Source organism: Bison bison, unplaced genomic scaffold (assembly GCF_000754665.1).
Source record: "Bison bison bison isolate TAMUID 2011002044 unplaced genomic scaffold, Bison_UMD1.0 scf7180017864304, whole genome shotgun sequence".
Classification (NCBI taxonomy): domain Eukaryota; kingdom Metazoa; phylum Chordata; class Mammalia; order Artiodactyla; family Bovidae; genus Bison; species Bison bison.
Window position 1 is genome coordinate 6,999,291 of NW_011494876.1, and position 10,061 is coordinate 7,009,351.

Below are 10,061 nucleotides of genomic sequence, written 5' to 3' on the forward strand. Positions count from 1 at the left end.
TTTGGGTCACACGGGCTGAAGGAACTGGGGTCTTCAGACAGAGGGGACTGGGGATGCGGTGAGTGTACCCTGAGCTAAAACATGAAGGCTGAAGCGGAAGTGACTGTGCTGCTGTGTTCTGGATCCCAGAAGGGAGCCGATGTAATTCCAAAGGAAGGCCCTGCCTGCCCTTTGCTTTCTGCCTCTCTCACGAACTTGCAGAAAATGTATAGCGCTGGGCCCACTAACAACTCACTCCATGAGGCTGAAGTGGGTGCTGGTGTGTCATTTCCCGTGGGTTGAATGGGCCTGTATTGAGCATATCCTTGAAGTACACGCTGGAGTTGGCCGGCAGCAGGGCTTTGCACGTAGGCCTCCCACGTGTTGTACTCAAAGCCATAAGTAGCAAACAGGAAATGAAAAGCTATGTAAATCTTCACTCAGGTCTCTGGAAAACCCCAAGGGGATGTCTCTTTGCACTTCTGAAAAATGTTTCTCAAAATCTCTTCATCTATCACATCTGTGGTAGCTGCCCCAACATGTCCTAAGAGCCCCTTTCTTTCAGCTTCCCTCAAACTATGGAATCTAGGCTGTAGAATTCTCCTCTTTCTTCCCTTCTTACTTAAATTTCTGTTTCCTGGAATGGTCTGCCCTTTCCAATTCCTTCAAGCAAGCAGTCCCAGCTAGTCTGACTCCTGACCACACCCATGTTGATTTCAGTCGCTCAGTCGTATCTGACTCTTTGCGACCCCATGAATCGCAGCACGCCAGGCCTCCCGGTCCATCACCAACTCCCAGAGTTCCCTCAAACTCATGTCCATTGAGTCGGTGATACCATCCAACCATCTCATCCTCTGTCGTCCCCTTCTCCTCCTGCCCTCAATCTTTCCCAGCATCAGGGTCTTTTCAAATGAGTCAGCTCTTCGCATCAGGTGGCCAAAGTATTGGAGTTTCAGCTTCAACATCAGTCCTTCCATGTAATAACCATGTAACTAATCGCAGTAACTAAGGCCCAGGAGCCGAGGCTCCAACAAGTTCTCCTCCAGGGTGAAGAGGGTGTCAGAGCTGTGAAATGCGTTTCTGTGACCTAGGAATAAGATGAGAGGGCTTCCTCCAACTTTCCTTCTTTATAAGTGTTACTCATTTGCATGAGGCCCAGCCTAAATCCTTCAGGTAGCTCACCTTGCAGCAAAGCTGATTCCACACACTACAGACGTACGAGCTCAAGAATTCCCCAGTCCGGGGGCAGGTGCCTTGGACTCATATGGAAAACTTGTTAACAAGCACAGATTCTTGGCCTTCTCTCCACACCTGCTAATTCAGAATGTGGACAGACTGGGGAAATCCATGTTTTTAACAAGCTTCCTGGGTACTGTGATAAAGGCTCTGCTTGGGAGTCTCTTCTGACCTAATTCAAGGTCTGAATTTAGTTCATTTGCTATGTAAGATGTGTGTCCAGAAAACAAATTAAGAGACTGTGCAGCTGACCCCTGGGGCCTGGGCTGTGGACAGAAAGCATAGAGCAGGGATCCAAGGAGCATGGCATTAGCAGGGCTGGAGTCCGCCCACACCCCGTCATATACCTGCATCTATGTGGCTTCAAGTAGCATGTTAATGACCATCTGAGAGATCGGCAGTGAGCAAACTTACCTTGTGTTTATTGCCATGATTTTAAAAATGCTATTTGTTCTCACTAAATGTCTGGTTTTATGTCCTGTCATTTCCAGGCACGGAAGGAACAGGAACAAATCCCCAGGCATAAGGAAACGGGCCTCATGCTTCAGGGCCCTGTGGCCTTGGAAATGCAGCTAAGCAAACTTTATTACATCCTACAATTCGACAGCCTTTTGCAAAGCATTTTATTATGCTTGTGGAAGCCAAAGGGGTTATGTTTCAATCACCGTGACTGACAGGCTGCCTTCAAGATCACAGCACCCACTTGCCCTTCCATACTTGCTCAGATACGTACTTAGAATAGAACTTTTCTAACTTGTCCCTTGGCCTGGATGGGAAATAAAAATGCTCGTTAAAATATTTATCTTGCGTGTTGGCTAACTGAAAAATCTGACGTTTGGGGACCTCACAAATGAGCATATTGATCGCTCAGACCCACCGTGCTTCCTGTAAACCAAAGGTCTGCTAAGGCTGAGAGAAGATTTAGAGAGTTTCCGCAGAGGTAAGTAAGATAGTAGGAGGAGGAATGTACACCCTTCCCTTGGTTATATTCTCTTCTCGCCTTGGGTGCCGAGAGACAGAGCTGACAGAGCCTAAGGAGGCAAAATCAGCTTCAGGACACTGATCAATATGGTATGTGCAGATCGGACTCCTTGGTCTGGGCGCTGGAGTGGCGGGAACACAAGGAAAAGAATGGGAAGGTTCTCAGTGTTGGTATAGGAAGCACGCCCCTTGCCCATGACAGTCAGTTTCTTCAAGGAAGGACGACAGAAGCAGGCCCTTTCTTTCCTCTGGCAGATTAATAAAACAGGATTAGAGTTTATAGAGGAAAATAAAACATACCAGTAGCATTCTACAAGGAACCAAAGGCAGGATTTTTCTTCTTCACAAAAAGCCTCCTTGAGAATCTCTTGGCTTACGGACTGCTCTGACCATGACGCCATCCCCAATGCGGTGTGAGTGTTTCCTGTGACTGCTGTGACAAATTCACCCCAAACTAGGCAGCTTAGAACAGCAGAAGTGTGCCCCGTCCCAGTTGTGGAGGCCAGACGTCCACAGTCCTGCCAGGCTGGGCTCCCCCGCAGGCTCTGGGAGTCTCTCTGCAGGGGTTCCGCTGGCAGCCTCGGAGTTCCTTGGCCTCACCCTCGTCTCACCTCTCTCTCACACCCGCTGCTGTTCTCTGTGTGTCTCCCCGTGTGCCTCTCTTATAAGGACACTTGACATTGGACTCAGAGCCCACTCGGATAATCCAGAATGGTGCCCTTAAGATCTTAACAGCCTTACCTCCATTACATCTGCAAAGCCTCCTTTTCAAAATCAGGTGACATTTACAGATTCCAGGGGTGTGGCATGGACATAGCTTTTAGGCGTCTACCATTCAACCCACTGCTTTGACTGTTTCTGACAGTGTAAGCCAGCAGACTGAGCATGACGGAAACGCATCTTGTTTCCAGTCTCCTTGAATGTCCTCGCCAAAGCCTGAATTATTCATCATTGGCAGTGACTTCTTGAGACCTGGAAGCCTTTGGTTCCCAAGCCTAGCTGAAAGTAGAAAGCCCTGCGGTCTGAACAGGATGTGTTCAGAAGATAAAATGCCAGCGAGGGCAGATGGCCAATGCTGGTCATCTCCCCCTGCTCTAGGCTTGCCACTTTGTGGTCCAAAGCAGAACCCTAAAAAATACCAATTAATTTTATCCCTAGCAGGTCAAACATGGATTCCACCTCAGTTTCAACAGCAAATGTCCCCAGAAGCCCTGGTCCCTGCCTTCCAGGTTAATTCCACATTTTACTCGCTGGCTTTTGGTCAAAGACATGAATAGACACTTAGTCACTGATGCAATAGATAGTTGAGTTGTACTGGAAGCCTACCTGCAGTTTTCCTTTCCATGTTGCAGTTAAAACCCTACAAGAGCCTTGTTTCTGCCTGTGCTCCCATGCATCTTCTCAGTTCGTGTCTTCCTGCAACCCTGCTGTGGTTGGGAGGCCGTGGAGGCTGAGGGTGAGAAGGGAAGCCCTGAAGGCCCCCGAGCCCATGCTTAGCTGGGAAGCACGATGACCCAACAGGACCTGTTCAGGGTGACTTTATAAGAGATGTTTCAAGAACTTATAAAGCCTACAGATACTAATAGGGGAAAACCAGCTATTACTCCATTTGCTAAGGCAGGTCTGGTCTGCATAGAGACCCTACAAAAGGCGATGGAAAACCATGCTGAGGCCAGAAAGTGTCCCCAGGAGTGATTCCTTATTTGTGATTTCTCCTTGGGCACAAATACCCACGAGGTTGTTGCTGTTTTGCTCAAGAGCTGGAGAGCTGCTTATTTTATGGTAAACAGTGGGTAACTGTATGTGTGTGTGTGGGGGGGGTTCCATTGTCAATGCTGTGCTTGTCACACAAAACAGCACAGTGGTGGCTATGTTAACAGCATCAAAGGAAGCCGTGTCTTCTGATGAGCTCTGACTACTCACTTTTCAAACGCTAAGCCCATTTCTTATCTTCACTGTCCACCTGCCATCAGAATGCAAAATGCAGAAGAGAACAATACTCTATTTTTGGCAAGGAGCCTGAAAGGACCTTTCCCCATTGAGTGTCTTTGCCACAGCTGATCCCAGATTACAGAATAATACTTCTCAGACCCCAACAGTTCTTTCAGATGGTGAGAACGAGCTGCATGTCTCATGGAACATAAACTTCTCCCATGCACCCTTCTCTGTGACCTAGCTTGAAACTGAGGTCTGGGCAATGACCTACTTTGCCAGTGGTCAATATTTGTTGAGTATACTCGCACGACTTGCTGGTGAAAGAAGGAAAGTAACTTTTGGTGTGTATTGATTGTAGATACATTTGCAAATGTTATTTATTTAATCCACATAAAATCTATATAGAATACAGATGCAAATTTAGGCTCAGAGGGTTAGAGGACTTGCTCAAGGTCACAAAGTTAATAGTAGGTGGATTTGGGATCCACTCAGGCCTGATTCCCAAAACCTACGTATGCTCTTTGGAGAAAAACTGAAAACCAAGGACTTCCAGCAAATGTAATAAATACCACTTCCAATTTCTTTCCTGTATTGGGTTTGACCGGTTGGTCCTTTGTACTGATGTTCAAAGGGGAAGCAGGAGGGGGTAGTTAAGGGAAGGCAGGGAATATTCAAAAATTTCAAGATGAGAACATCCTTTTAATTATATAAATGAAAGCAACTAATGGCATTTCTATAACTTTTCACATATGGGAAGGATGTTAGTAAAAATGCTTACTATGACTGTGAGGCAAATGTATTAGCCAAATGGTTAATGAGTACCTGTTTTAGAAATAAGACAAGGTAAAATAACATGTAATTCATTAGTTATAGAGACTGAAAATATGTCAGTCCCACTTGGAACAACCACCACCAAGAACCTCAAGTGAACTTGCAGTCCATTTCAGTTCTGTGATCATTTGAACACCTACTATGTGTTGAACTTGAAGGCTGTGAACTCAATTCCAAGAGTGAGGGGGCCCCAAAGTTAAAGCTGGAGAATGGACTGCAGAGAAAGAGGAGTAGGAGGAGCAGGGCTACATTCTCAGCAAGAGTACAGACTCAATTCTAGGCACCTAGAAGGCTTTCTTTCTTTCTCCTTATCCTCATCATGATAGATACCACTTCCAGCGCATCGTTGTATCAAGAATTATACCAAGCATTTTCAAAGCAGTATTTCATACAAGTCTTACAAAAAGCAACCGATTCTCCTTCTTTCCTCCTTTTCTTTTTCTTTTATGTAATAAATACTTACTCAATAGCTGTGTGTGCCAGGTACTGCGTGTGAAGGTAGGTGTCCCTGCTACAATGCTGAGCACAAACATCCCACAGCGACCCTTCTCTTCCTTCTGTAGAGGAGGAGCCTGAATTAGTGTGTGACTTGTTAAGGTCACACACTAGTAAGAGTGGGGGTCCCTGTACTGAATGAAGCCTGAGGCTCTTTCCCCTGAGTTGAGTTGGGTCACAGAAGGCAGGGGGAGGGGGCACAGCAGAGGCCCAATGGCCACCCCCTGCCTTCCCCTGCAGACCAGGCCCAGTGAACCCACCTACTTTCTCCAGATCCAGACGAGCTGGGGAAACTCAGTCTAGGCCTCAAAGGTTTGGTCTCCATCAAGTCAAAGAGCATTTACTAAGTATCCTGTGTGTGAGTCCCCCCTGAGAACCACTAGGGCTTTCCCCCGCTCTTTACTTACGCTGCAAACACCCCACTGTCCTCTCACACATGGTTGACAATAGAGCAGCATTTTGGTCACTCTCTGTGCCCTGTCCACTCACTGTGGTCGGGGATGACTATCTTCCTCTCACATGCTGTCTTTATGGCTCTGGAATAATAGTCCCAGGTCTTAAATGAGCCACCCGCTGCTACTCAAGGTCAAACTTCGGTAAACGGACTTCCCGTCCATATTGCTCAGGTCTCGTTTGCCCATCTTTCTGAGTTCCTCTCCTGCCCCTCCTCTCTCTTTCTCTTTTCCATCCTTTCCGTTTTCCCTTCTCTCTGCCAGAAGACGAAACGAGTCTGTAATCTGAAGAGACAGTAGAAAGCGCTGATTTTCAAGCTTTCGCCTCCGTGAGTGTCACTGGGAGGGCTTCAGGAACTGATGGCAAGGCCTTGCCTGCAGAGTGTCTGATTCAGTGGGTCTAGAGTGGGGCCTGACACATTCCCAGATGCTGCTGATGCTGGTGGCTCAGGGCCCGCTCTTTGAAAGCCACTGATCTAAAGCGACGATTTTGTTTTTCCTATAAACAAACAGAATTTGATGTCAGTGCAGATTCCAGCTTGTCCTCCAGACCCTGCACGGAACATCTCTTTGTAGAAGTAATGAACTTCAGGTCACAGCCAATAAGGCAACTCAAACATCGCCAGCAGATACTGAGAGCTATTTAACACCGCAGAAGACTTCCTGTCTGGGCTAATTAACTGATTAGTTTAGATCAATAGTAGATGAACAAAGGGAATATGGGCAGCTCACTACCGACTTACAGGAGTAGGTTGGGGTTAAACCTGGGCTTAGCTGCTGAAGACACTAATGTTGTCAGTGTTTCTATCTCAAAGATCTTAAGAGAAGAGGAGGTCACTCCTGCTAGAGCTGGAATATGCTTTTACGAAAGGACTCTTACAGTTGGGTTGCCTGGCTTGGCTTGCTTGGTCAGAGAGCTCCATCATAAGGCATGGGTACCATTCTCAATGAGTGACATTCAATCTACCTCCCAGAACTGTGTACACCCAACATCCCCGTGGCCTGGCGCATGGGAGGCAGCTGCACTGAGCTCGTGCCACTGCTCGAGCTACCAAAGCCACATATATCTGTAGCTGTGCAAGACTGCACCAGCCTTCCGGTCTATCATTCGCAGAAGAAGGGAACGGCAGGGAGTCAGCATTTATTGTGTATCCGCCATGGACCACTGATCTTTTGAGGCAGCTGATATCTGGCCAATGCTGCAACCAAGGAGAGACAATGACGACGATGACAATAGTAACTATGTGGCACCAGATTGATGAAGCACTTACCATGAGACTATGTTCTTTTTAGTAGGTACTCTGTATTCTTAACTCAACTTTCACAACAACCCTACCAGTAAGCTCTATTAGTAGCCCATTTTACAGATGGGAAAACTGCAGCCCAAAGATGGGCAACCTGCCGGTGGTTACCCAGTTTAATAAGTGCCGGAGCACAGCTTTGGATTTGAACCCGAGGGGTGTGAATCCAGAATCCATGGTGATACTTCCCTGGCTGAGATAGAAACCCAAGGTGACCAAACTCTGACTTCCCATCTCCCTGCTGCTCTGACTCTCATCCCAGGTAAAGAGCCCCCTGGGACTATTTCATTCCCAACCGAGGACCAACACAAAGATATTCCCCAGCACCGTGCCTTTGCCCCTCTGAGAGCTGGGCTTTGTGAGTTTGTAAAGACTCTCACCAACTGATGCATGGAGCCAACTGGTTTCAAGAGATGCTGGCTCCACGTTGGAAGTGAACCCCAAGGAGGGAAGGGATGTCACAGCACCAAGCTCAGTTTCCCCAAACTTCCATCCTTCACAACCTCCCTAGTAGCCAACATTTTTGACGAACCTACATGACACCTATGTTATTTGCTTAAATCTTTTCTTTTACTCAGTTCTCTGTGACTTACAAGTGTTCAAGGAACCTAAAAATCACTGTGGCAAATGGAAAACCAGTATCTCGTGCCATAAATAGAAGCTAACCACAAGGAGGGATATATAAAGTTATTAAATTCTAACTGCATACGGTCAACTGCTGAGAGGCCTGCCTCCTCATTTCATTTAAAGGGACATGAGGCAGTGTTCGGGAGCTGAGAAAACACCCCAGCGGCAGATAGAGTCCTGCTCCTTGAGGACCGACAGGAAAGTGGGAGGAGAGCAACTTCTCACCTTGGGACTGGGAGGAGGGGGTTAGATCTTTTGTTCACTGACCCCTGATATACCTCTACTGCCCCACTGGGGGCCACATGGAACCAGTGGTGTGTGGCCTGGCTGAGCATCTGGTGGCCAAAATGCGGCTCCCCCGAGGCTTCCGACGCGATGGGCACGTCTTGAGTGGGTGGGAGGGGGAACCATCTCAGGTTCAGGGGCCTCAGGGAAAACCAGCAAAAAAAAAAAAAAACAAAACTCAAGGTGAGAAAAACCATTACACCAGAGAATCATTTCAGATTACAGAATCATTTCAGAATCATCTCATTACACAGTCAGAGAAGCAGAAGAAACTTCCAAAGGTAACAGTGATCATTGAGGAGCTTTTCCCTTGAACAGAAATGCCTTTGATAGTGCTTCCCTCTGTTCTCTGTTATTCTGTGGTGAGAATGAATACACAGGAAGAAACACTTCTGTGTTTTGCCAGAATCTAAAGTGATGGCCCAATCTCAGGGGGGAAAAAAAATCTCTAAATCTCCATATTCATCTAAAGAAAGAAAAGGGAAGAGAAGGGAAGGACAAGAAATGGGGAGGAAGAGAAATACATCTCCCAGGAGGGCCTAGTAACATGCCTCATCACCCACTCCTCTTCCCCACATCCAAAGGTCAGTCCTGGAACAACCTGAGAAATTCACTCCATCCCCCTCCTCCCCTTCTTCTCACCCAAGCTTCTCTTCTCTGGCTGGTAGAGTGTCTTTCTGGTAATGTAAAGAGTGTTGATAGGGGATTCCCTGGGTGGTCCAGTGGCTAAGACTCCACACTCCCCATGCCGGGTTCGATCCCTGGTCAGGGAACTAGATCCCACATGCCAAAACTAAGAGTTCACACGCCCCAGCTAAAGAACCCGCGCGCCGCAGTGAAGACTGAAGAGTCCATGGGCCACAACTAACATTTGGCGCAGTCAAAAAATATATATATAGTTAGTAAAAATACTATTTAGAAAAGGCAGAGGAACCAGAGGTCAAATTGCCAACATCTGCTGGATCATCGAAAAAGCAAGAGAGTTCCAGAAAAACATCTATTTCTGCTTTATTGACTATGCCAAAACCTTTGAATGTATGGATCACAATAAACTGGAAAATTCTGAAAGAGATGGGAATACTAGACCACTTAACCTGCCTCTTGAGAAATCTGTGTGCAAATCAGGAAGCAACAGTTAGAACTGGACATGGAACAACAGACTGGTTCCAAATAGGAAAAGAAGTACGTTAGGGCTGTATATTGTCACCCTGCTTATTTAACTTCTATGCAGAGTACATCATGAGAAATGCTGGGCTGGAAGAAGCACAAGCTGGAATCAAGATTGCTGGGAGAAATATCAATAACCTCAGATATGCAGATGACACCACCCTTATTGCAGAAAGTGAAGAGGAACTAAAAAGCCTCTTGATGAAAGTGAAAGAGGAGAGTGAAAAAGTTGGCTTAAAGCTCAACATTCAGAAAACGAAGATCATGGCATCTGGTCCCATCACTTTATGGGAAATAGATGGGGAAACAGTGGAAACAGTGTCAGACTTTATCTTTTTGGGCTCCAAAATCACTGCAGATGGTGACTGCAGCCATGAAATTAAAAGACGCTTACTCCTTGGAAGGAAAGTTATGACCAACCTAGATTGCATATTCAAAAGCAGAGGCATTACTTTGCCAACAAAGGTCCATCTGGTCAAGGCTATGGTTTTTCCTGTGGTCATGCATGGATGTGAGAGTTGGACTGTGAAGAAAGCTGAGCGCCGAAGAATTGATACTTTTGAATTGTGTTGTTGGAGAAGACTCTTGAGAGTCCCTTGGACTGCAAGGAGATCCAACCAGTCCATTCTGAAGGAGATCAGCCCTGGGATTTCTTTGGAAGGAATGATGCTAAAGCTGAAACTCCAGTACTTTGGCCACCTCATATGAAGAGTTGACTCATTGGAAAAGACTCTGATGCTGGGAAGGATTGGGGGCAGGAGGAAAAGGGGAC

General features: G+C 46.7%; 1 protein-coding gene across 1 annotated transcript in view; it reads left to right on the forward strand.

Annotated features, from left to right (window-relative positions):
- Nucleotides 1–2,011, forward strand: part of FHIT (fragile histidine triad) — an 851,602-nt gene extending 849,591 nt beyond the window's left edge. Inside the window, exon 7 of the mRNA XM_010851542.1 lies at nucleotides 1,707–2,011. The gene's annotated coding sequence lies outside the window, so the exon portion shown is untranslated. The remainder of the gene's footprint in view (nucleotides 1–1,706) is intronic.
- The last annotated feature ends 8,050 nt before the right edge of the window (nucleotides 2,012–10,061 follow it).